Genomic DNA, 24987 nt, shown 5'->3' with positions numbered 1-24987 from the left:
TTCTGGAAGATTCTCCCATCTCCACAGAGGTACACTGGAGCTCTGTCAGAGTGACCATCGGTTTTTGGTTTGGATAGGTTTTAATCGTCATAGTGGGAACAATATCCCCTATACACTTCCTGATAAAACTCAGTCACGGTGTCAGTGTACACATCAATGTTATTCTCAGAAGCAACGCAGAACATCCCAGTCCACGTGATCAAAACAGTCTTGAAGCATGGATCCCGATCGGTCAGACCAGCGTTGAATAGACCTTAGCAAGGGTACTTCCTGTTTGAGTTTTTGTCTATAGGAAGGGAGGAGCAAAATTGAGTCGTGATCTGATTTGCCAAAGGGGGGCGGGGGAGGGCCTTGTAGCCATCCAGGAAGGGAGAGTAACAATGGTCGAAATCTTTAGAAGCACGAGTACTGCAGGCGAAGTGCTGATAAAACTTCGTAAGCGTTTTTCTCAGATTTGCTTTATTAAAGTCCCAAGCCACAATAAATGCGGCATCAGGATATGTGATCTTTCTAGAGCTCCGACTTTCCGACCTGAAGATCACTGACGTCATGGTTTGACCTCATTTTTTTCTGAGTTCCCAGTTGTCTTGAAAGCACCAACACAAGTATTTACAGAGCCTTTCTGCGGCACTCCACAACCGGACCTCCAACGTCCCTCCACTGATTTTGATTTAAAGCTCATAACAGGAGCAGTCAAGCTATTGTAAGGCCGGGGTTAAACAGTTATCTATGGACACTCCAACTTCAGATGTAGACTCAAGGTTTAATTAAAGCGAGCTACACAACTTCAGGGTACAAGTAAAATAAAGGATGAAATACTATGAGCAGAGATCAGGCACCTGCAATGACACCAAACTATAAACTGAACAGCTATCCCAGCAACCTCTGCCGATTAAACCCAGAGTCTAAGCACCCGCCATCAAATTAAAATTCACAAAATTAAGGCCCCATATTATATTAGAAACACATGGATTGACTGAACAATTATCACTTGCTGATCAAGTAAAGGAACACTGACCTCAGAGTCTCCAGTTTGCATTGGGGATTCCCCAGTCCAGCAGAGAGCAGCTTCCCTCCTGAATCCGTCAGGCCATAACTTTCCTTTAGATCCAGCTCTATCAGATGTGAGGAGTTTGAGCTGAGAACTGAAGCCAACACTTCACATAATGCATCTGAGAGGTGACAGTCAGTGAGTCTGTCAACACAGAGTAAATACCATGACAGACATGTTACTATAATGTTACGCTTAGCTTTCCCTGCCTACCCTGTTAGCCCTGCATGACTAAAATGTACGCTGTGCATACATGGCTCAACTTTTTCTGATTAGTTATAGGTTGTTGAAGAGTTTTCAGCTGATAGAAAGTTTAGTCAGCTAATTAAAATACTGCTATAACTACAATTTATTTTGGTGTGGGATATTACTTACAGAGCTTTCCTGCAGCGCCTCACAGCTGGGAGCAGTCTCCTACGACCCTCCTGTGATGTCTTGTATTGCTTCAGGTCAAACACATCCAGAACCTCCTCTGATATCTGTAGCATGTAGGCCAGCGCTGAACACTGAGAAAGTGTGAGGTTTTTGGATATGTTCTCTGACCTCCAGTACGTTTGGATTTCCTCTTGTACTGAATGGTCTTTCATCTCTATCAGACAGTGGAAGAGATTGATGCACCTCTCAGGGGAGATGTTCTTCCTCTGCATCACCTTAATGGATCTGATTGTTTTCTGGACGCTGTCTGGACTGCTTTCTGTCTGTGTCACCAGACCTCGTAGGAGCTTCTGATTGGACACCAGTGACATGCCATGAAGGAAGCGGACAAAGAGGTCCAGGTGTCCGTTCTTGCTCTCCAAGGCTTTATCCACAGCACTCTTCAGCAGCTCATGCAAGGTTAGCTCTTCAGATGCAGCTCTAGACTTTCTCTTGAGGAAGGGCTTCAGTGCATCCATGTTCTTGGTTGTGTAACAATGGTACATGTAGACAGCTGAGAGAAACTCCTGAAGGCTCAGATGAACAAAGCAGTACACCACTCTCTGAAATAACACAGACTCTTCTTTAAAGATTTGTGTGCACACTCCTGAGTACACTGAGGCTTCTTTGACATCAATGCCACACTCTTTCAGGTCTTCTTCATAGAACATGAGATTACCCTTCTCCAGATTTTCAAACGCCAGCTTCCCCAGCTTCAGAAGAACTTCCTTATCTGACTCCATGAGCTCCTGTTGATCCATCTCATCTCTTCCATGATATTTCTGGTTCTTCAGGCTGGTCTGAATGAGCAGGAAGTGTATTGACATCTCAGTCAGAGTCGTGGGCATCTCTCTCCTCTTGTCTGTACTCAACATGTGTTCAAGGACTATTGAGGAAATCCAACAGAAGACTGGAATGTGGCACATGATGTGGAGGCTCCTTGATGTCTTTATGTGTGAGATGATTCTGCTGGCCAGGTCCTCATCACTGAATCTCTTCCTGAAATACTCCTCCTTCTGTGGGTCATTGAACCCTCGTACCTCTGTCACCTGGTCAACACACTTAGGGGGGATCTGATTGGTTGCTGCTGGTCGGGAGGTTATCCATAGGAGAGCAGAGGGAAGCAGATTCCCCTTGATGAGGTTTGTCAGCAGAACATCGACAGACGATGTCTGGGTGACATCAGACACCTTTTCGTTGTGCTGGAAATCCAATGGAAGTCTGCTTTCATCCAAACCATCAAAGATGAACATAGCTTTACAGGCAGTGAGTTTCTTTGCATTGCCTATGTCTAGTTCTGTGTGGAAGCCATTTAAAAAAGTCTGAGAAGACTGTACTGGAGATCTTTAATCAAGTTCAGCTCCCGGAAAGGAAGCACAAATATGATATCCACATCTTGGTTCGCCTTCTCTTCAGCCCAGTCTAGGATGAACTTCTGCACAGAGACTGTTTTTCCGATGCCAGCGATGCCCTTCGTCAGCACAGTTCTGATGCTTCTCTCTTGGCCTGGTAAGGGTTTAAAGATGTCATTGCAGTGGATTGCTGTGTCATGTGAGGTTGGCGTCCTGGATGCTGTCTCTAGCTGCCACACCTCATGTTCATTGTTAACCCCTTCACTCCTTCCCTCTGTGATGTAGAGCTCTGTGTAAATCCTGTTGAGGGGAGTTTGGTTCCCTGCTATTTCCATACCTTCTCTCACACATTCATACCTCCCTTTCAGACTGTCTTTATGGTTTACTATAGCTCTCTGCAGGTTGTCATCCACTACAAGGGAAGAGGAAAAATGATGTGTATCAGAAACATTCATTGACAGGATGAAAAGTGGGCCTTCCACAACTACAGTAACTTCTATTATCTCATAATATTGTAGTTAACTATTGTAAATCATATTAAGGTATTGACTTGGCCCACGTGTGCAAGTGGTCTTACTGTTTTCAGAGCCTCTTGTTTTATTGGGTTGACTCAGCTGCTGTAGTACAGGACGTGTTCTGGATCTCTTTCTACACTGAGGACAGTCATAGTCTCCTGAAGGAGCAGGTTTCTCCCAGTATCTGGTGATGCACTGTCTGCAGAACCTGTGTCCACAGGTGATAGAGACTGGATCCCTCAGCACCTGCTGACACACTGCACACCTGGACTGATCCTCTGGCAGAGTAGACCTTCCACTATAGAGATAAAGGAGAGAGAGAGAGATTGTAGATGTTAATACTGATCCTTTAACAGAGTAGACCTTCCACTACAGAGATAAAGGAGAGAGAGATTGTAGATGTTAATACTGATCCTTTAACAGAGTAGACCTTCCACTACAGAGATAAAGGAGAGAGAGAGAGATTGTAGATGTTAATACTGATCCTTTAACAGAGTAGACCTTCCACTACAGAGATAAAGGAGAGAGAGAGAGAGATTGTAGATGTTAATACTGATCCTTTAACAGAGTAGACCTTCCACTACAGAGATAAAGGAGAGAGAGAGAGAGATTGTAGATGTTAATACTGATCCTTTAACAGAGTAGACCTTCCACTACAGAGATAAAGGAGAGAGAGATTGTAGATGTTAATACTGATCCTTTAACAGAGTAGATCATCCACTACAGAGATAAAGGAGAGAGAGAGAGATTGTAGATGTTAATACTGATCCTTTAACAGAGTAGACCTTCCACTATAGAGATAAAGGAGAGAGAGATTGTAGATGTTAATACTGATCCTTTAACAGAGTAGACCATCCACTATAGAGATAAAGGAGAGAGAGATTGTAGATGTTAATACTGATCCTCTAACAGAGTAGACCATCCACTACAGAGATAAAGGAGAGAGAGATTGTAGATGTTAATACTGATCCTTTAACAGAGTAGATCATCCACCAATGTTCCCTCTAAATGTTTTGGGGCACTGAGCAAATTTCTGCTCTTGTGAGCGGAAACTTGAACGTTGTGAGAATTCTGAGCAACTTCCGGCGCACGTTTACAGTGAACACTGATGCTGTACCCTGACAGTTGTAGACAGTAGCCAATAGGCTGTACCCTGACAGTTGTAGACAGTAGCCAATAGGCTGTACCCTGACAGTTGTAGACAGTAGCCAATAGGCTGTACCCTTACAGTTTTAGACAGTAGCCAATAGGATGTACCCTGACAGTTGTAGACAGTAGCCAATAGGCTGTTGTGGCTATTGGAGTATAATGTAGGCCTACCAACCAAACCAATGGAGCAAATCCTATATGTGGTGTTCAATGCAGGCCTACATTGCATGAAGTTTTTACCTTATTCAGGGCTTGCCATTAACCCTTAAAATTATATCGACGCACCAGTGCGTCAACCTAAGTAACATAAAAAAGTCCCCAACAAAATCAGTCAGTTTAAGCTGGAGATATCGTCTCAATCCACCGCATCCGCCTATGTTGGCCTTCCACATCTGCGGTGGAAGGTGGCGGATCTACAGCGGAGTTTGTCAGACCATGAGACATCCCGTAAATTGGTCTTCTCACGAAAATGTCTGTAGCATCTGTATGATCCCACTATGAAAAGGAGAGACTCTCATGAACATGGTAGTGTTCTCCGTTTTGCTCTACGACCCTCACAAGTGCTACGGGACTCGTCTGAAGCTATCACATACAAACTAATAGAAGCATGGAGGTAGTTTTGTGCCCCATTAATATGGGGTTATATGGATTAAAAAAAATAAAGAATCCTGATCTGTCTTATGTCTCCTAGATACAGGACAGACACTTCAAAACCTTATTCCTTATGATGTATTTTTTTGACTGTCTTTTTTTGCCATTTCTGAATGTGTTATTCAATGAGTTTCTATGGGCTTTAGTAGTAAAGACCAAATTCAATATTTTATCAAATAATTGTTATATATATATATATTACTATTTTTTACATCTAATGCGAGCTAGCTACCCAACCAGCCCATAGAGAGAGCATTGCGGATGTTGTAGTCAACTTTAACTGCAACAGATTTCCACAACAATTTTCACGTTGCTACCAACCTTACTATAACACGAAAATGTAATATTTGTTCACAAAAAACATTGTTCTCACATATTAGTGTTATTTAACGCTGTAAATTATAGGAATTTGTGGTTTTGGGTGGATTTTTCCTTTAATTTAGGCACGACAGAAAAACATAAAAGCCCATTGATGTAGCTATGCTCTTTTAGGTAAATCAATGAAACAAGCTCCAGTAGGCTAATCTTTTTGAGTGTGGACTGTACTGTATGGTATTATACTGTATTATATGGACTGGAATTACACACATTGTTCAAACCATGAAGCTGGGAGAGAACATGCATGCTTTCGCAGGACATAAGCTAGCGAATTAGATTTTAATAATAGGGCCTACTTTACATGTATAATGTATATATACACCTTTCATAATATTCCCCCTAATGTTATTAGCCTACCTCCTCCTTCTCTCTCTATTGGTGCTTCATTCCTTCCTCGCTTTAAAGCAGTTAAATGAAATAGGTTTCGTTGTCCTGATCTTCATCATTCTAATGACATGCTGAATAATACAGGACTAGAATAAGATGCAGACGTCTTTCACTTCTTTTCACGAAGATTGAACAGTTATAGGTCTGAATAAATAACTGCTATAGCCCAGAGTTTCCCAAACTTGGTCCTGGGGCCCCTCCTCCCCCGGCTGCACGTTGTGGTTTTTGCCCTAGAACTACACAGCTGATTGAAATCATCAAAGCTTGATGTCAGCCACACCAATGTGTCGGAGGAAACCACTTTCGACTGACAACTGAAGTCAGCTTGCAGGCGCCCGGGCTAGAGCGTGGCGAGCCAAGGAAAGCCCCTTGGCCAAACCCTCCCCTGGACGGCACTGGGCCAATTGTGCGCCGCCCTATGGGCCCGGTCATGGCCGGCTGTAGTGGCGCCTCAGCACTGGGATGCATTGCCTTATGAAAGGAGAAATCCACCCATTCCTATCATTTAACATTGTTAAATAACACTACTAATAATATTACTAATATGTGAGAACAATATTTTTTTGTGATCAAATGTTTAATTTAGCCGTTATAATAAGGTTGGTAGAAACATGTAAAAATCGTTTTGGGTATCTGTCGCAGCTCAGGTCGACTACAAAATCCACAATACAATGCTCTCTCTATGGGCTGGCTAGCTAGCAAACGTAGCTACACAAATTAATACCAAATACAATATCAGCATGTGAAGTAGCTAGTTAGCTGTAAAATCGCCTAAACAAACTGCACTATCAATTTAGGGGTCTACAATCTCACCATGTTCAACCTGCAGATCGATGTGCCTCACAAAGTGGAGTCTGACGTTCACAACGGCAGAGATAGTTTTGAGGAGATGGGGAAACTCCATTGGACTGCTGGTAACGCCCATTGGTGCACATTGCCCATGCTACGTCCATGGGCCGCGCGGTGCATTCTGGGTGAGTCTGGGACAAGGAGAGCTCGCCTTCAAGGAGTGAATGGGAGGCAATTGAGTGCTAGATAAAAAAAAAAAACATTAGCACGAATTTCGTCAACAAGGTACAACATTACGAATCTTTTCCGAGTTATGGTATAATTGATCTCTTTATATCTGTAATATTGTATAGCTTTGGAATCGTCACATTATGTACTTTCGAGGAAAATATGCACGTTTCTCGACTCATACCCTGACTTTGAGAAGAGATTGCACGACGATTAGTTTAGCAACCGCGTGACGCAGCATGACAACTTCAACGGGATTGGTCGACAGTCTGCTGGGGGTGGAGCGTTATACTCTCAGACGTGCATTGCCCAATGTGATTCCTATCTGTTTTCTCTAATATCTCTGGCAACGGCACCACGCAATGCACCCTGGACTGAAGAGGCAGACAAATAGGAGAAATGTGCTAGACAGATGGTTTAATTTGGTTTTATTTCCTGCAGTGTCTATTCATTGTCCAAACGCACGGCCGCTTTCTGGCTTGCTCCTGACTGCTGTAGAGTTTTCACAAATGCCTTAGTACACATCATTCCCAAACATTCAAAATAATTTATTAAAACGTGAAAATGAACATTTCTAAGTGGTCACTTGTCAGAAAATGTTTTAAAAGTATCATATTATTCCCGGGGGTGTATAATGTATTTCATTCAGTTGACTGATTGCCTTATATGAACTGTAACTCAGTAAAATCTTTGAAATTGTTTGCTGTTGCATTTATATTTTTGAGAGGAAGACTGTGAGAGAGTGCTGGCATGTGCATTGATTTAAAGCAACGATATTCAAGTGATAAGCTGTTTTAAAACTCTGCCGCTGCAATAAATAAAAATATAAGTATCTTTACAATAAAAAACGTGTATTCAGAGGCTGCACAACATTTTATAGGATAAACAAAATTGACTTTGCTTAAGCAATGTGTGATTCTGTCACCATCAATTGATGTTCGACATTTCAACCGGCTGTTAAACAACATACTAACTCTAAATGAGTCAGGAGCAAGCCAGGTAGCCTAAGGAACGAAAATGAATTATTTAGGCTGTATTGTTATTATTATTCCAAGGCTATAGCCTGCCATTTAAGAAATCAATTGTGAAGCATTTCAAATCAAAATCAAATCAAATTGTATTGGTCACATGCACATATTTAGCAGATGTTATTGCGGGTGCAGAGAAATGCTTGTATTTCTAGCTCCAACAGTGCAGTAGTATCTAACAATTCACAACAGTACACACAAATCTAAAAGTAGAAGAATGGAATTAAGAAATATATAAATATTAGGACGAGCAATGTCGGAGTGGCATAGACTAAGATACAGTAGAATATAATAGATTACAGTATTTACATATGAGATGAGTAAAGCAGTATGTAAACATTATTAAAGTGGTTAGTGTTCCATTATTAATGTGGCCAGTGATTCCATGTCTGTGTATATCGGGCGGCAGCCTCTAAGGTGCAGGGTTGAGGAACCGGGTGGTAGTGTTCCATTATTAATGTGGCCAGTGATTCCATGTCTGTGTATATCGGGCGGCAGCCTCTAAGGTGCAGGGTTGAGGAACCGGTTAGTGTTCCATTATTAATGTGGCCAGTGATTCCATGTCTGTGTATATCGGGCGGCAGCCTCTAAGGTGCAGGGTTGAGGAACCGGTTAGTGTTCCATTATTAATGTGGCCAGTGATTCCATGTCTGTGTATATCGGGCGGCAGCCTCTAAGGTGCAGGGTTGAGGAACCGGCTGGTAGTGTTCCATTATTAATGTGGCCAGTGATTCCATGTCTGTGTATATCGGGCGGCAGCCTCTAAGGTGCAGGGTTGAGGAACCGGCTGGTAGTGTTCCATTATTAATGTGGCCAGTGATTCCATGTCTGTGTATATCGGGCGGCAGCCTCTAAGGTGCAGGGTTGAGGAACCGGCTGGTAGTGTTCCATTATTAATGTGGCCAGTGATTCCATGTCTGTGTATATCGGGCGGCAGCCTCTAAGGTGCAGGGTTGAGGAACCGGCTGGTAGTGTTCCATTATTAATGTGGCCAGTGATTCCATGTCTGTGTATATCGGGCGGCAGCCTCTAAGGTGCAGGGTTGAGGAACCGGCTGGTAGTGTTCCATTATTAATGTGGCCAGTGATTCCATGTCTGTGTATATCGGGCGGCAGCCTCTAAGGTGCAGGGTTGAGGAACCGGCTGGTAGTGTTCCATTATTAATGTGGCCAGTGATTCCATGTCTGTGTATATCGGGCGGCAGCCTCTAAGGTGCAGGGTTGAGGAACCGGCTGGTAGTGTTCCATTATTAATGTGGCCAGTGATTCCATGTCTGTGTATATCGGGCGGCAGCCTCTAAGGTGCAGGGTTGAGGAACCGGCTGGTAGTGTTCCATTATTAATGTGGCCAGTGATTCCATGTCTGTGTATATCGGGCGGCAGCCTCTAAGGTGCAGGGTTGAGGAACCGGCTGGTAGTGTTCCATTATTAATGTGGCCAGTGATTCCATGTCTGTGTATATCGGGCGGCAGCCTCTAAGGTGCAGGGTTGAGGAACCGGCTGGTAGTGTTCCATTATTAATGTGGCCAGTGATTCCATGTCTGTGTATATCGGGCGGCAGCCTCTAAGGTGCAGGGTTGAGGAACCGGCTGGTAGTGTTCCATTATTAATGTGGCCAGTGATTCCATGTCTGTGTATATCGGGCGGCAGCCTCTAAGGTGCAGGGTTGAGGAACCGGCTGGTAGTGTTCCATTATTAATGTGGCCAGTGATTCCATGTCTGTGTATATCGGGCAGCAGCCTCTAAGGTGCAGGGTTGAGGAACCGGCTGGTAGCCTCCTAGTCATGGCATGTAGCATTGGTCACATGCTGCATGCTGGCAGGAGCATTCAGCATTTCAAATCAAATCAAATCAAATCAAATCAAATTTTATTGGTCACATGCGCCGAATACAACAGGTGCAGACATTACAGTGAAATGCTTACTTTCAGCCCTTAACCAACAGTGCATTTATTTTAAACAAAAAAAGTAAGAATAAAACAACAACAAAAAAAGTGTTGAGAAAAAAAGAGCAGAAGTAAAATAAAGTGACAGTAGGGAGGCTATATATACAGGGGGGTACCGTTGCAGAGTCAATGTGCGGGGGCACCGGCTAGTTGAGGTAGTTGAGGTAATATGTACATGTGGGTAGAGTTAAAGTGACTATGCATACAGTGCCCTCCACAATTATTGGCACCCAGGGGCGGTGTGTTCAATAGGGCGATATGGGCGACGCACTGCCAAACGGGAAAAGGAAGGGATTTTTTTTCTAATCAATTATATCACGGCAACAGTAGTTATCAGTGTTGTAATCTAGACGTCTGGTCTGATCTGCCACTAAATGTCCAATCAGGCTAAAGTCGTGCTTCAAATGGCCCCCCCACCTTTTGGGGCGATTTCAGTCAGGTTGAAAATCACCCAGAAGTCTGTCATAGACTCCCATGTAAAATCAATTTTTTTCAAATATCAGAGCTTTCAATACAATCTCTATGGGTTTCTGAGGGCTTGCACTTACGCGCTTTCGTCATACGTAACGTAACCATGAACGTAACTAAGAAAAGAGCGGGTAGCAGCGTCAATCAATTCACGTACTACTGGTAAGATTGCTATAGCGTTCAGTGCAACTCTTTGAAATAAGTTACTTTTTGTCGGCGAACAAATCAAGATAAATTGGCAACGAAACAATTAGGACCTCCCAGACCAAATTTAATAATTCAACAGGTTTCTACTAAAGGCGGAAAGTCCTACACCCGAGGATTTTCCAAAAATTAGTACGAACGAAAAACCTGGCTAGCAGGCTGCGATGTAGCTAATGCAGTCTACTGCTACCCCCTGCTTACTCTTTCACCCTGAAGGCGGCACGGCAGACAGCACCGCTTGGACAGCGACTGGTGTGTAACGGACATGCACCATCTTTCAGGAAAGATTAAGAAACATGAGCTGTCAAAGACCCACATGGATAGCTGTTTGAGATGGTCTGCTTTGGGGAGTGAACATTGCCACTCAACTGGATGAGGGATACAGGCTAGCTGTCCGCCGCCACAACGATGAGGTTAGTGTTGATAATCACAAGTTTACTGGAGAACTGAGACCAAGTAGAGACTTTGGACAGGGTGGATATGGTATAATAAAGGCAGTTTATTCAGAGGTAAAGATATCTGGAATCGCGTGCACGGACCCGTTCGTTATCTGAAGACAATGTTTCATTGTGTGCAGACATTTTATGCAATAAATGAAGTAGGTTGAATCTAGTAGTTCTGATCTTCTGATTGGTCCTGATGAGTTGGGCGAGGTCACCTCCAGGCTAGTGTCACTGTTGCATTGGCTCTGAGTCGGGTTCTCTGTCTTCAAATGTTCAGCCTAAGAGAGGGGATTTTTGTGTGTGTGTGTGTGTGTGTGTGTGTGTTTAACAGTGATGATGTGTGTGTGTGTGTGTGTGTGTGTGTTTAACAGTGATGATGTGTGTGTGTGTGTGTTTGTGTGTGTGTGTGTGTGTGTCCTCAGAGCAAGAACTCGTGAGTTGGAAGAACTGAGAGGCATATGGCGTGGGTGTTGTCCTTGGCCACCTGCTGACAAGGCTGACAAGATAGGACCAGGGACGGCTTGTCCAATAGGGCGATATGGGCGACGCACTGCCAAACGGGAAAAGGAAGGGATTTTTTTTCTAATCAATTATATCACGGCAACAGCAGTTATCAGTGTTCACGTCTGATCTGCCAGCCACTAAATGTCAAATCAGGCTAAAGTCGTGCTTCAAATGGCCCCGCCCGTTTTTTGGGCGATTTCAGTCAGGTTGAAAATCGCCCAGAAGTCTCTCATAGCCTGTCATGTAAAATCTATTTTTTTCACATTTCAAAGCTTTCAATACATTCTCTATGGGTGTCTGTGTGCATGCACTTACGCGCTTTCGTCATACGTGACGTAACGTTGAACGTAACTAAGACAATGGCGGATAGCAGCGTCTATGTTGCGACCTGCAGTGTGGCGTTATTTTATGTTTTTAATTTGTAGACTTAGTTTACAAACATTCTGCAAACATTCTGCTTTGGACTGATCTTCGGTTTTGGACTGATCTTGTTGATCGTGTACATACCCGCTACGAACGGACTAAATAATGAAAACACTGCTGGCAGCGGAATCCCAATACAGCTGGGAGACTTGGCTGGATGACAGAGTCCCGGACAGAGAGGTGGAGCCGGCCACCTTCACCCTGGTCAGAGCGGACCGCGATCCTGGTAAGAGAGCGACTCTGTACCCCGACATTGAACTGCTTTCTGTGTCATTGAACCTTACTATTGTTGATAAAACAAGTTTACTGGAGAACGGAGAAAAAGTAGAGACTTTTGGACAAGGTGGATAATTGTATAATATAAGGCAGTTTATTCAGAGGTAAAGATATCTGGAATCGCGTGCACGGACCCGTTCGTCAAACTCGTAGGGAGTTTATCAGAAGAGCCCCTAAACATTGTGTGCTGACATTTTATACAATAAAATGAAGTAGGTTGAATCTAGTAGTTCTGATCTTCTGATTGGTCCTGATGAGTTGGGCGATGTCACCTCCAGGCTAGTGTCACTGTTGCATTGGCTCTGAGTCGGGTTCTCTGTCTTCAGATGTTCAGCCTAAGAGAAGAGGATTTGTGTGTGTGTGTGTGTGTGTTTGTTATCAGTGTGTGTGTGTGTGTGTGTGTGTTTGTTATCAGTGATGATGTGTGTGTGTGTGTGTGTGTGTTTATCAGTGATGATGTGTGTGTGTGTGTGTGTGTGTGTGTGTGTGGGTGTGTGTGTGTGTGTGTCCTCAGGGCAAGAACTCGTGAGTTGGAAGAACTGAGAGACCTATGGCGTGGGTGTTATCCTTAGCCACCTGCTGACAAGGCTGACAAGATAGGACTCTTGTTCATTGTATTGAATACAAAGGCCCAACACAAAATGGGTCATGCACAAGATTTTAGTCAGACCAAGCTATAACATTATATATTTACTACGACAGTACATTCAACCAAAAGCTAATATAACAAAGGCATCAGAGATTATTTATAATCTGTCACAGAAACTGGAATCCATCTCCCCAGATCAGTCAATAAATGCTTCTGGTATTGACTTATATGCTGCCCTGTCTTCATGTTGTTGCTGGACATATCTTTTTTAAAATGTGTGTAGGTCACCTAAATCATCAGAAAAATTGCCCCTCCTGAGAATTTTTTCAGGAGCCGCCACTGGATAGGACCCTTTTGTCCATTGTTATTGGATAGGAACAGAACTTATAACCAGCTCCTGACCTAAATAGATCTTAGCACAACATTTTACTCAACATATCATATTCCATATTCACTGTAACAAATATATTTACTACGACATTAGCAAGAACCGCCACATCCTCAGCCGGCTAATCCAGTGTGTGAAGTTTTGCGGAGTGTTTGAGTTAGCTTTGCGAGGCAAAGATGAAACTGAGGGCTCCACCAACCCTGGTAAGCCAACACTTTTGAGATCAGTCAATAAATGCTTCTGGTATTGACTTATATGCTGCCCCTGTCTTCATGTTGTTGCTGGACATATCTTTTTTAAAATGTGTGTAGGTCACCTAAATCATCAGAAAAATTGCCCCCCCTGAGAATTTTTTCAGGAGCCGCCACTGTTGGCACCCCTGTTTAAGATGTGGTCGAGGACTTCCAAAAATTCTCTTTTTTTTTTAAACAACATAGAACCCAAATGCAAAAAAAGAGAAAAATTCAACCTTTTATTTAAGTACATTTCTTTGGTGTAAAAAAAAAAAAATCACACATTTAGAAAAGAAAAACTTGAAATCATGTGTCCCACAATTATTGGCACCCCTGATGTTAATACTTTGTACAACCCCCTTTTGCCAACAAGACAGCACTTAATCTCCTCCTATAACATTTCACAAGATTGGAGAACACAGAGAGAGGGATCTTTGACCATTCTTCTTTGCACAATCTTTCTAGATCATCCAGTGTCCTGGGTCCTCTCGTATGCACTCTCCTCTTTAGCTCGCCCCACAGGTTTTCGATTGGGTTGAGGTCTGGGGACTGAGATGGCCATGGGAGGACCTTGAGTTTGTGACTGCTGAACCATTTTTGTGTAGATTTTGCCACATGTTTTGGATCAATATCCTGCTGAAAGACCCAATGACGACCCATCTTCAGCTTTCTGGCAGAGGCCATCAGGTTTTTATTTAAAATGTACTGGTAGTTCAAAGCATTCATAATGTCATGCACCCTAACAAGGTTCCCAGGGCCTTTGGAAGAGAAACAGGCCCACAGCATCACAGATCCTCCACCATACTTCACGGTGGGCATGAGGTGCTTTTCGGCATACTCATCTTTTGTTTTACGCCAGACCCACTTAGAGTGTTTGTTGCCAAAAAGCTCAATCTTAGTCTCATCTGACCAAAGCACACGATCCCAATTGAAGTCCCAGTGCCGCTTAGCAAACTCCAGACGTTTACGTTTGTGAGTGTTAGTGAGAAAAGGCTTTTTCCTTGCATGCCTCCCAAACAGCTTGTTGGCATGTAGAGAGCGTCTGATGGTTGTTTTGGAGACTTTGGGACCCCAAGATGCCACTCTTTGATGCAATTCTGTGACAGTGAGCTTAGGACTTTTTTTACTTCTCTTACCATCCTCCTCACTGTGCGTTGTGGCAAGATAAACTTGGGACCTCTTCCAGCCTTGTTTGTCACTGTTCCAGTTGTTTTAAACTTCTTAATGATTCCTCTGACTGTAGATACGGGCAAGTTAAGGCGCGTGGCTATTTTCTTGTAGCCATTGCCTGACTTATGAAGGTCGACACAAATCTGCCTTACTTGAATGGTGTGTTCTCTTGTCTTTGCCATGTTGACAAATGGGTAAGAGAATTAGACCTCTGTGTCACGTCATATTTATACCCCAGGGAAACAGGAAGTCATGTATTACTAATTAAAAGTTCCTAGATACCCTGACCAACTTTAGCAACTACAGAAAAATATATTTTTTAAAAAATAAATTAAAATTTTCAGCGGAATTGTTAGGGGTGCCAATAATTGTGGGACACATGATTTCAAGTTTTTTTTTTCTAAATGTGTGATATTTTTTTTTACCACCAAAGTAATGTACTTAAATAAAAGGTTGGATTTTTCTATTTTTTTGCATTTGGGTTCTATGTTGTTTAAAAAAAAAGGAGAATTTTTGGAAGTCCTCGACCACATCTTAAACAGGGGTGCCAATAATAGTGGAGGGCACTGTAAATACTTAACAGAGTAGCAGCAGCGTAAAAAGGATGGGGTGGGGGGGCAGTGCAAATAGTCCGGGTAGCCATGATTAGCTGTTCAGGAGTCTTATGGCTTGGGGGTAGAAGCTGTTGAGAAGTCTTTTGGACCTAGACTTGGCACTCCGGTACCGCTTGCCGTGCGGTAGCAGAGAGAACAGTCTATAACTAGGGTGGCTGGAGTCTTTGACAATTTTGAGGGCCTTCCTCTGACACCGCCTGGTATAGAGGTCCTGGATGGCAGGAAGCTTTGCCCCAGTGATGTACTGGGCCGTACGCACTACCCTCTGTAGTGCCTTGCGGTCGGAGGCCAAGCAGTTGCCATACCAGGCGGTGATGCAACCAGTCAGGATGCTCTCGATGGTGCAGCTGTAGAATTTTTTGAGGATCTGAGGACCCATGCCAAATCTTTTTAGTCTACTGAGGGGGAATAGGCTTTGTCGTGCCCTCTTCACGACTGTCTTGGTGTGTTTGGACCATGATAGTTCGTTGGTGATGTGGACACCAAGGAACTTGAAGCTCTCAACCTGTTCCACTACAGCCCCGTCGATGAGAATGGGGGCGTGCTCAGTCCTCTTTTTTTTCCTGTAGTCCACAATCATCTCCTTTGTCTTGGTCACGTTGAGGGAGAGGTTGTTGTCCTGGCACCACACGGCCAGATCTCTGACCTCCTCCCTATAGGCTGTCTCATCGTTGTCGGTGATCAGGCCTACCACTGTTGTGTCGTCGGCAAACTTAATGATGGTGTTGGAGTCGTGCCTGGCCATGCAGTCATGGGTGAACAGAGAGTACAGGAGGGGACTGAGCACGCACCCCTGAGGGGCCCCCGTGTTGAGGATCTGTGTGGCAGATGTGTTGTTACCTACCCTTACCACCTGGGGGCGGCCCGTCAGGAAGTCCAGGATCCAGTTGCAGAGGGAGGTGTTTAGTCCCAGGATCCTTAGCTTAGTGATGAGCTTAGAGGGCACTATGGTGTTGAATGCTGAGCTGTAGTCAATGAATAGCATTCTCACGTAGGTGTTCCTCTTGTCCAGGTGGGAAAGGGCAGTGTGGAGTGCGATAGAGATTGCATCATCTGTGGATCTGTTGGGGCGGTATGCAAATTGGAGTGGGTCTAGGGTTTCTGGGATTATGCTGTTGATGTGAGCCATGACCAGTCTTTCAAAGCACTTCATGGCTACAGACGTCAGTGCTACGGGTCGGTAGTCATTTAGGCAGGTTATCTTAGAGTTCTTGGGCACGGGGACTATGGTGGTCTGCTTGAAACATGTTGGTATTACAGACTCAGTCAGGGACATGTTGAAAATGTCAGTGAAGACACTTGCCAGTTGGTCAGCACATGCTCGGAGTACACGTCCTGGTAATCCGTCTGGCCCTGCGGCCTTGTGAATGTTGACCTGCTTAAAAGTCTTACTCACATCGGCTACGGAGAGCGTGATCACATAGTCATCCGGAACAGCTGGTGCTCTCATGCATGCTTCAGTGTTGCTTGCCTCGAAGCGAGCATAGAAGTGGTTTAGCTCGTCTGGTAGGCTTGTGTCACTGGGCAGCTCGCGGCTGTGCTTCCCTTTGTAGTCTGTAATAGTTTTCAAGCCCTGCCACATCCGACGAGCATCAGAGCCAGTGTAGTATGATTCAATCTTAGGCCTGTATTGACTCTTTGCCTGTTTGATGATTCGTCGGAGGTCATAGCGGGATTTCTTATAAGCGTCCGGGTTAGAGTCCCGTTCCTTGAAAGCGGCAGCTCTACCCTTTAGCTCAGTGCGGATGTTTCCTGTAATCCATGGCTTCTGGTTGGGGTATGTACGTACGGTCACTGTGGGGATGACATCATCGATGCACTTATTGATGAAGCCAGTGACTGATGTGGTGTACTACTCAATGCTGTCTGAAGAATCCCGGATCATGTTCCAGTCTGTGCTAGCAAAACAGTCCTGTAGCTTAGCATCTGCGTCATCTGACCACTTTTTTATTAACCGAATCACTGGTGCTTCCTGCTTCAGTTTTTGCTTATAAGCAGGAATCAGGAGGATAGAGTTATGGTCAGATTTGCCAAATGGAGGGCGAGGGAGAGCTTTGTATGCGTCTCTGTGTGTGGAGTAAAGGTGGTCTAGAGTTTTTTTCCCTCTGGTTGCACATTTAACATGCTGGTAGAAATTAGGTAGAACGGATTTAAGTTTCGCTGCATTAAAGTCCCCGGCCACTAGGAGCGCTGCATCTGGATGAGCGTTTTCCTGTTGATTAATGGCCTTGTACAACTCATTCAGTGCAATCTTAATGCCAGCATTGGTTTGTGGTGGTAAATAGACAGCTATGAAAAATATAGATGAAAACTCTCTTGGTAAATAGTGTGGTCTACAGCTTATCATAAGATACTCTACCAAAGGCGAGCAAAACCTCGAGACTTCCTTAGTATTTGATTTTGTGCACCAGCTGTTGTTTACAAATATACACAGACCGCCACCCCTTGTCTTACCAGAGTCAGCCGTTCTGTCCTGCCGATGTAGCGTATAGCCTGCTAGCTGAATGTTATCATTGTTGTCGTTCAGCCACGACTCCGTGAAACATAAGATATTACAGTTTTTAATGTCCCGTTGGTAGGATAACCGTAATCTTAAATCGTCCATTTTATTCTCAAAAGCTTGAACGTTGGCTAATAGGATTGATGGAAGAGGCAGTTTACTCGCTCGCCGTCGGATCCTTACAAGGCACCCGGATATGCGTCCGCGATATCTCCGTCTCTTCCTCACGCGAATGACGGGGATTTCGGCCTTGTCGGGTGTCTGTATGATATCCTTCGCGGCCGCCTCGTTGAAGAAAAAATCTTCGTCCAATGCGAGGTGAGTAATCGCTGTCCTGATATCCAGAAGCTCTTTTTGGTTATAAGAGACGATGGCAGAAACATTATGTACAAAATAAATTACAATTTCAACAACACATGAACAACAGCACTTCAACAACATGCCTATAAATTGAGCATTTAGGCTGTATAAAATGCATGCCTTATTAAGCTATACAGTGCCTTTGAATTTACTTTTAGAAACACGAGTTTGGCCAGTCTTTGGTTTGAGGATCATGTGGTGAGTTATAAATGCCTAGTTTGTTAATTTAGCCTAGCAGAGGCTAGTGTATTCCCATGCCCTAATCACAGTCAACACAAATCTATTTTGTAACAACAATATCATGGAATGAAATAGAATACATTAGAAAATGATAGTTTCCCCCAAAATAATTTACAAGTGCACATTTGCCCACCTGATGATTTGCGGCTGCTGTGTTGAAAATGAATAACTTTTTCTCGAATTCATTGATGATCAGATACTTCAGTTGTAACTGGTTCTGTTAACATCATTTAGCAGACGCTCTTATGCAGAGCAACTTACAGTTAGTGAATGAATACATGTTTTTTTTCATACTGGACCCCGTGGGAAACATCCCACATCCCTGCCAGCCAAACCCTCCCCTACCTTGGACGACGCTGGACCAATTGTGTGCCGCCCATGGGTCTCCCGGTCGCGGCCGGTTGCGACAGAGCCTGGACTCGAACCAGGATCTCTAGTGGCACAGCTAGCACTGCGATGCAGTGCCTTAGACCACTGTGCCACTGTTGCACTCCATGTTTACAGTTGATGGACAGCTTTAGCACTGTTCCATACTTAGAATATCCTATTTTTTTAACAACAGCCTGTATAGATATCAAGATGTATCAGGTGCTGCAGCATGAGCTAATTCGTTGTCATGCTCTGCTGTGGTATCAAAAAAGATTCTGCTTGTCACCAGTCATGTAAAATGACGTAGAATTGCATGAATTGCCTTAAAAGGCAATTTTTTTCTCGGACCTCAAATAAGATGATAGACTCATGCAGTGTTTTTATTATAATGGATATCTTTTCACCCCTACCCTTGTCCACGGTGGCCTGCGAATCCACAATCTTCTGGCTACTTTGCCATGTAATGCTTACAAAACGAAGAACAGTTTGTAAAACTGCATATCTAAGGCTCTGATCTGTCCTAGGAGTGGAGGGTAAATGCAGGGTTCGATACTGTGATCGTTTGACTTGGCAGTGCGACACACATTTTAAATTGATCACAAGGTAGCCAGTGAAAATGTTTTACCTGTTCACATTAGTTTTTTGGTTCACAATTAGCTTTTAATGTTTTATCATCCTGATTTATTCAAATAGTAATGTGCAATTGACCGAAAATAAGCCTACTTCCTGAAGAGGAAACAATGTCACGGAATGTCCCTGTCTGTGTGTGTGTGTGCAGTGCGTGTAGGGCCTATAGCCTAGGTCTACCACTTTTTGTAGGTGTTAGCGATGATAATGACAGCCTAACCGTCTTCGGCTAGATGGAAATGCAATTAAAAGGTAACTACAAAGTAGCCTGTGCCTACCTGGCAGAATCATGACTATTTGTATCAATCCAGGGGCCATTTCTTTTGAAAACTCCATCACAAGTGCTCTACAGACATAGGCGGCCCGTCCATAAGCTATCTTTCCCCTAAAGTCAATGGAATTAAATAGCCAAAATGGCGGCCCGTCCATAAGCTAGGTTTCCCCTAAAGTTAATGGAATTAAATAGCCAAAATGGCGGCACATCCATAAGCTAGCTTTCCCCTAAAGTCAATGGAATTAAATAGCCAAAATGGCGGCCCGTCCATAAGCTAGCTTTCCCCCAAAGTCAATGGAATTAAATAGCCAAAATGATATAGCCTAATTAGCCTGCTCTTATCTATATGGAAATAAATACAATCATTCAAAATAGGCTACTACACAAGAAAGCATGATTTGGCCACAGAGGATCATTGGCTTCTTAAAAAAATAAATAAGCTGTGGATTGCCTACAGTCGAAAGAGCCCGCAGTTTGGGCAGCAAATACCCTGGTTTTTAATGTCTATGCAAATACCACATAGATTGTTGAGTTGTGACTGTCAGCGACAAGCAGAGAGGCCCAGCCAGGCATATTGCAATATTTCATCATAGTTTGGAAAGCTAATGACTATTGCTGTAAAGACTAATCTATACATCTGTCGTTTATAGTTATCAAAATTCTCAACTGAATTGATTGGTATAGCCCATCTTATTGGCACCAGCAGAGAGCATCACCATATACATTTTAGTCATTTAACAGACGCTCTTATCCAGAGCAACTTACAGTTAGTGCATAATTTTTTTTTCTTCATACTGGTCCCCCGTGGGAATCGAACCCACAACCCTGGCGTTGCAAGCGCCATACTCTACCAACTGAGTTACACGGGACTAGTGTAGTAATAAAGGCCTAGTTCATGAAAATGTATCCCCCCCAAAAATGTGGGGTTTATCAGGCAGCACCTTCAGCACCCCTACTTTCAGCACCTCATGTGTCTCTAAATCTCTTAAGCTCAGTGTCTGTCTAGTTCAGTGCCAGCTCCTCACAGGCATGCCTGGTGCTAAAATACGTTGAAAATATGTATTTTCCCGATGTTGAAATCAGGGTTGGGCTCAATTCCAATTCAATTCTTGAATTTGAATTTAATTTCAATGAAAGGAAATATAATTTAATACAGTGAAATTCAATTAAATTTAAATGCCTCTTCAATTCCATTTTAGGTGTCGTCTATATAAACATGCATCTTGTAAATAAAACATTAAACATGTTGTTATAGACAGTACCAGTCAAAAGTTTGGACACACCTACTCATTCAAGGGTTTTTCTTTATTTTTACTATTTTCTACATTGTAGAATAATGGTGAAGACATCAAAACTATGAAATAACACATATGGAATCATGTAGTAACCAAAAAAGTGTTAAACAAATCAAAATATATTTCATATTTTAGCCACCCTTTGCCTTGATGACAGCTTTACACACTCTTGGCATTCTCTCAACCAGCTTCACCTGGAATACTTTTCCAACAGTCTTGAAGCAGTTCTCACATATGCTGAGCACTTGTTGGCTGCTTTTCCTTCACTCTGCGGTCCAACTCATCCCAAACCATCTCAAATGGGTTGAGGTCGGGTGATTGTGGAGGCCAGGTCATCTGATGCAGCACTCAATCACTCTCCTTCTTGGTCAAATAGCCCTTACACAGCCTGGAGGTGTGTTGGGTCATTGTCCTGTTGAAAAACAAATGATAGTCCCACTAAGCCCAAACCAGATGGGATGGCGTATCGCTGCAGAATGCTGTGGTAGCCATGCTGGTTAAGTGTGCCTTGAATTCTAAATAAATCACAGACAGTGTCACTAGCAAAGCACCCCCACACCATCACACCTCCTCCTCCATGCTTCACGGTGGGAACCACACATGCGAAGATCATTTGTTCACCTTCTCTGCATCTCACAAATACACGGCGGTTGGAACCAATCCAAAGAAAGGATAGGCGGGAGCTTTGTGGACAACAACACCCATTGTGAGGGCAGAGAGACGGATCTTGTCAGTGTATCCATAATCTTTGATTGCACTGAATTAAATTCGACTTTTCTGTTACTCAAATTCAAATTCCTGTGAGATGTGGCCAATTAGCAATGTTCTCTCCAACTTGATCGTTTTCCCGATTAGTTAACACTATTAACATTTGCCTCTACTGTGGGAATTCTGATGGAATCAACACAATATTAGCCACTTTCAGTCCAACATACTGAAATAAAGCAAACTATGCAAGACTTAGTATACAAAACTAACCATGCAGTAGATTTAGTAGGCAGAGAGCATCAGAGAAGGATTCTGTAGCATTGCCAGGCACGACTCAGGCCTGTACTCTGAGCCATAGTACTCATGCATAAGAAAACAACAAAGGAAAGAAAAGCATTGCAAGTTTACATTTTGCAAAGTTAGTGTGGGAGAGGTAGAATTGTTTTAGTTATCGATCAATAATGAAAAACCTCCTGGCATTGACAACTTAGATGGGAAGCTACTGAGGATGGTAGCTGACTCTATAGCCACTCCTATCTGTCATATCTTTAATCTGAGCCTAGAGGAAAGTCTTTGTCTTCAGGCCTGGAGGAAAGCCAAAGTCATTCCGCTATCCAAGAGTGGTAAAGCGACCTTTACTGGTTCTCAGGGACGGCCTGTTCAATAGGGCGATATGGGCGACGCACTGCCAAACGGGAAAAGGAAGGGATTTTTTTTCTAATCAATTATATCACGGCAACAGTATTTATCAGTGTTCACGTCTGATCTGCCAGCCACTAAATGTCAAATCAGGCTAAAGTCGTGCTTAAAATGGCCCCGCCCGTTTTTAGGGCGATTTCAGTCAGGTTGAAAATCGCCCAGAAGTCTCTCATAGCCTGTCATGTAAAATCTATTTTTTTCAAATTTCAAAGCTTTCAATACATTCTCTATGGGTGTCTGTGGGCTTGCACTTACGCGCTTTCGTCATACGTGACGTAACCATGAACGTAACTAAGACAATAGCGGCTAGCAGCGTCTCTGTTGCGACCTGCAGTGTGGTGTTATTTTATGTTTTTAATTTGTAGACTTAGTTTACAAACATTCTGCCAACCATGGATTTCCAGTGGTTGGTTTTGGACTGATCTTGTTGATCGTGTACATACCCGCAACGAACGGACTAAATAATGGAGTGGCGCAGTGGTCTAAGGCACTGCATCGCAGTGCTAGCTGTGCCACTAGAGATCCTGGTTCGAATCCAGGCTCTGTTGTAGTCGGCCGCGACCGGGAGACCCATGGGGCGGCGCACAATTGGCCCAGCGTCGTCCAGGGTAGGGGAGGGAATGGCCGGCAGGGGATGTAGCTCAGTTGGTAGAGCATGGCGTTTGCAACGCCAGGGTTGTGGGTTCGATAAAATAATGTATGCGCTAACTGTAAGTCGCTCTGGATAAGAGCGTCTGCTAAATGACTAAAATGTAAAATGTAATAATGAAAACGCTGCTGGCAGCGGAACCGGCTTCACCCTGGTCAGAGCGGACCGCGATCCTGGTAAGAGAGCGACTCTGTACCCCGACATTGAACTGCTTTCTGTGTCATTGCGACCTTACTATCTGCCCCGTGAGTTCCCCCAATTGTTTGTTACCGTTGTGTACTGTTGATAATCACAAGTTTACTGGAGAACTGAGACCAAGTAGAGTCTCAGGAACAGCATTGATTGAAAACAAACGCCCAACACAAAATGGGTCATGCACAAGATTTTAGTCAGACCAAGCTATAACATTATATATTTACTACGACAGTACATTCAACCAAAAGCTAATATAACAAAGGCATCAGAGATTATTTATAATCTGTCACAGAAACTGGAATCCATCTCCCCAGATCAGTCAATAAATGCTTCTGGTATTGATTTATATGCTGCCCCTGTCTTCATGTTGTTGCTGGACATATCTTTTTTAAAATGTGTGTAGGTCACCTAAATCATCAGAAAAATTGCCCCTCCTGAGAATTTTTTCAGGAGCCGCCACTGCTGGTTCTAAGAGCAGACCTAGCAGCTTGCTGCCAGCTCTTAGCAAACTGTTGTGTTTGACCGAATACAATGCTATTTCTCTGTAAACAAATTAACAACAGACTTTCAGCATGCTTCTAGAGAAATGAATATACTTGGCCAGTGTTAAAACTGTAACTTCCAGCTGGTACAGCCTCAGTGTTCACAGTAAACGTGTGCTGAAAGTTGTACAGAATTTTCACAACATTCAAGTTTGCGCTCAGCAGACCTGAAATTTGCTCAATGACGATTAATCTTCCTCATGAGTTGAATGGGAGTCAATTCCAAAATTCTGAATTGAGCCCAACCCTGATTGCTACAGATATTATGACCTGTGTCTTTATCTAAACCAAAGCAGTTTGACTTCTCAGCAATGAAGTTGCAACTGTGAGCTGCTGTAAACCTATGTGATTGGGTACAAAGGTTGAGTCTCTAGATTCCCTTGCTGCACTGGGGAAATAATGAAATGGTTGTCATGGTGATTTAAACTGGGCCTGGTTATCTCCCAACTCGGAGGCCATGTCATTTGTTACATCTCAGCCAATTGATAAAAGCAGCTACAAGGCTGAACCTAAAAGACAACTCTAAATTGATACTTATTTATATTATCCTAAAATCCTTTATCTCATTCTATTGAGTCTCTTTGTTCAACAGGTAGCCTACGCTATTAATATTGTAGCAAACAGCGGGGCAGGGAAGTGAACCCGGGTCGCTGGCGAGAAAGGCAAACACCCTACACATGGCAATAGGGTTAACCCACATGGTGGGAATTGTAACGTGGCTCACTACACAGCCCCCTCCAAAACAGGAAGGTATTGGGGATTTTTCAGTAGACTATAGTTCAATCCTTTTAGACTCAGTAGACTATAAGTTAAACAGTTAATCACAACATGACAAGCACGGAGCCAGGGTTAAACATAGTTACATCTCGCTGGTGTAGTCATGGCCCTGCCTGATGCTAGAACCTTCGTGGGCGTGGACGTTTCTTCTCTCGTCATCTGATCTGACTTCGGGTCAAATTCCTCGCTCCTCTCTAATCCATGGCTGTCCTGCCTTATCAGTGACTGAAACCAGACTGTTGCCCTTTGCCTCCCTCCTTAGGCATATTCCTGGAACGGAGCCAGGGGTTACACATAGTTCAGACTATAAGTTAAACATGGTTAATCACAGCATGACAGGTGTTGGGACTGAGTGGTACAGAAGGAAGAGGCTTGGAAGAATGCCTGCAATGTGTGAGAACTGCCTGCTATGTGTGGGAACTGTATATGATTGAGAAATTGATTATGGACCTGCCATGTTTAAGCCATGTTTAAGTACCAATTGATAGGTATGGGAATCAATTAGGGGGTCAGAATGGAGCCAGGAAATGGATCTGCTATTTTTACAGGACAGG

The 24987-nt window shown here is 43.6% G+C and overlaps 1 pseudogene across 1 annotated transcript in view; it reads right to left on the bottom strand.

Moving 5' to 3' along the window:
• LOC311141203 (NLR family CARD domain-containing protein 3-like) overlaps positions 1–24987 on the bottom strand; it is a 74344-nt pseudogene that overhangs the window by 11054 nt on the left and 38303 nt on the right. The window contains exons 2-4 of the transcript in view: positions 3395–3630; positions 1427–3229; positions 1019–1195 (exon numbers count right to left, since the gene is read on the bottom strand). The product of the transcript in view is annotated as an NLR family CARD domain-containing protein 3-like (transcript). The remainder of the gene's footprint in view (positions 1–1018; positions 1196–1426; positions 3230–3394; positions 3631–24987) is intronic.

The sequence above is a fragment of the Coregonus lavaretus genome, assembly GCF_964263955.1.
Source record: "Coregonus lavaretus genome assembly, chromosome: 2".
NCBI classification, from domain to species: domain Eukaryota; kingdom Metazoa; phylum Chordata; class Actinopteri; order Salmoniformes; family Salmonidae; genus Coregonus; species Coregonus lavaretus.
The sequence above is the reverse complement of the archived record's forward strand: the minus strand, read 5'-3'. Positions and strand labels throughout refer to the sequence as shown.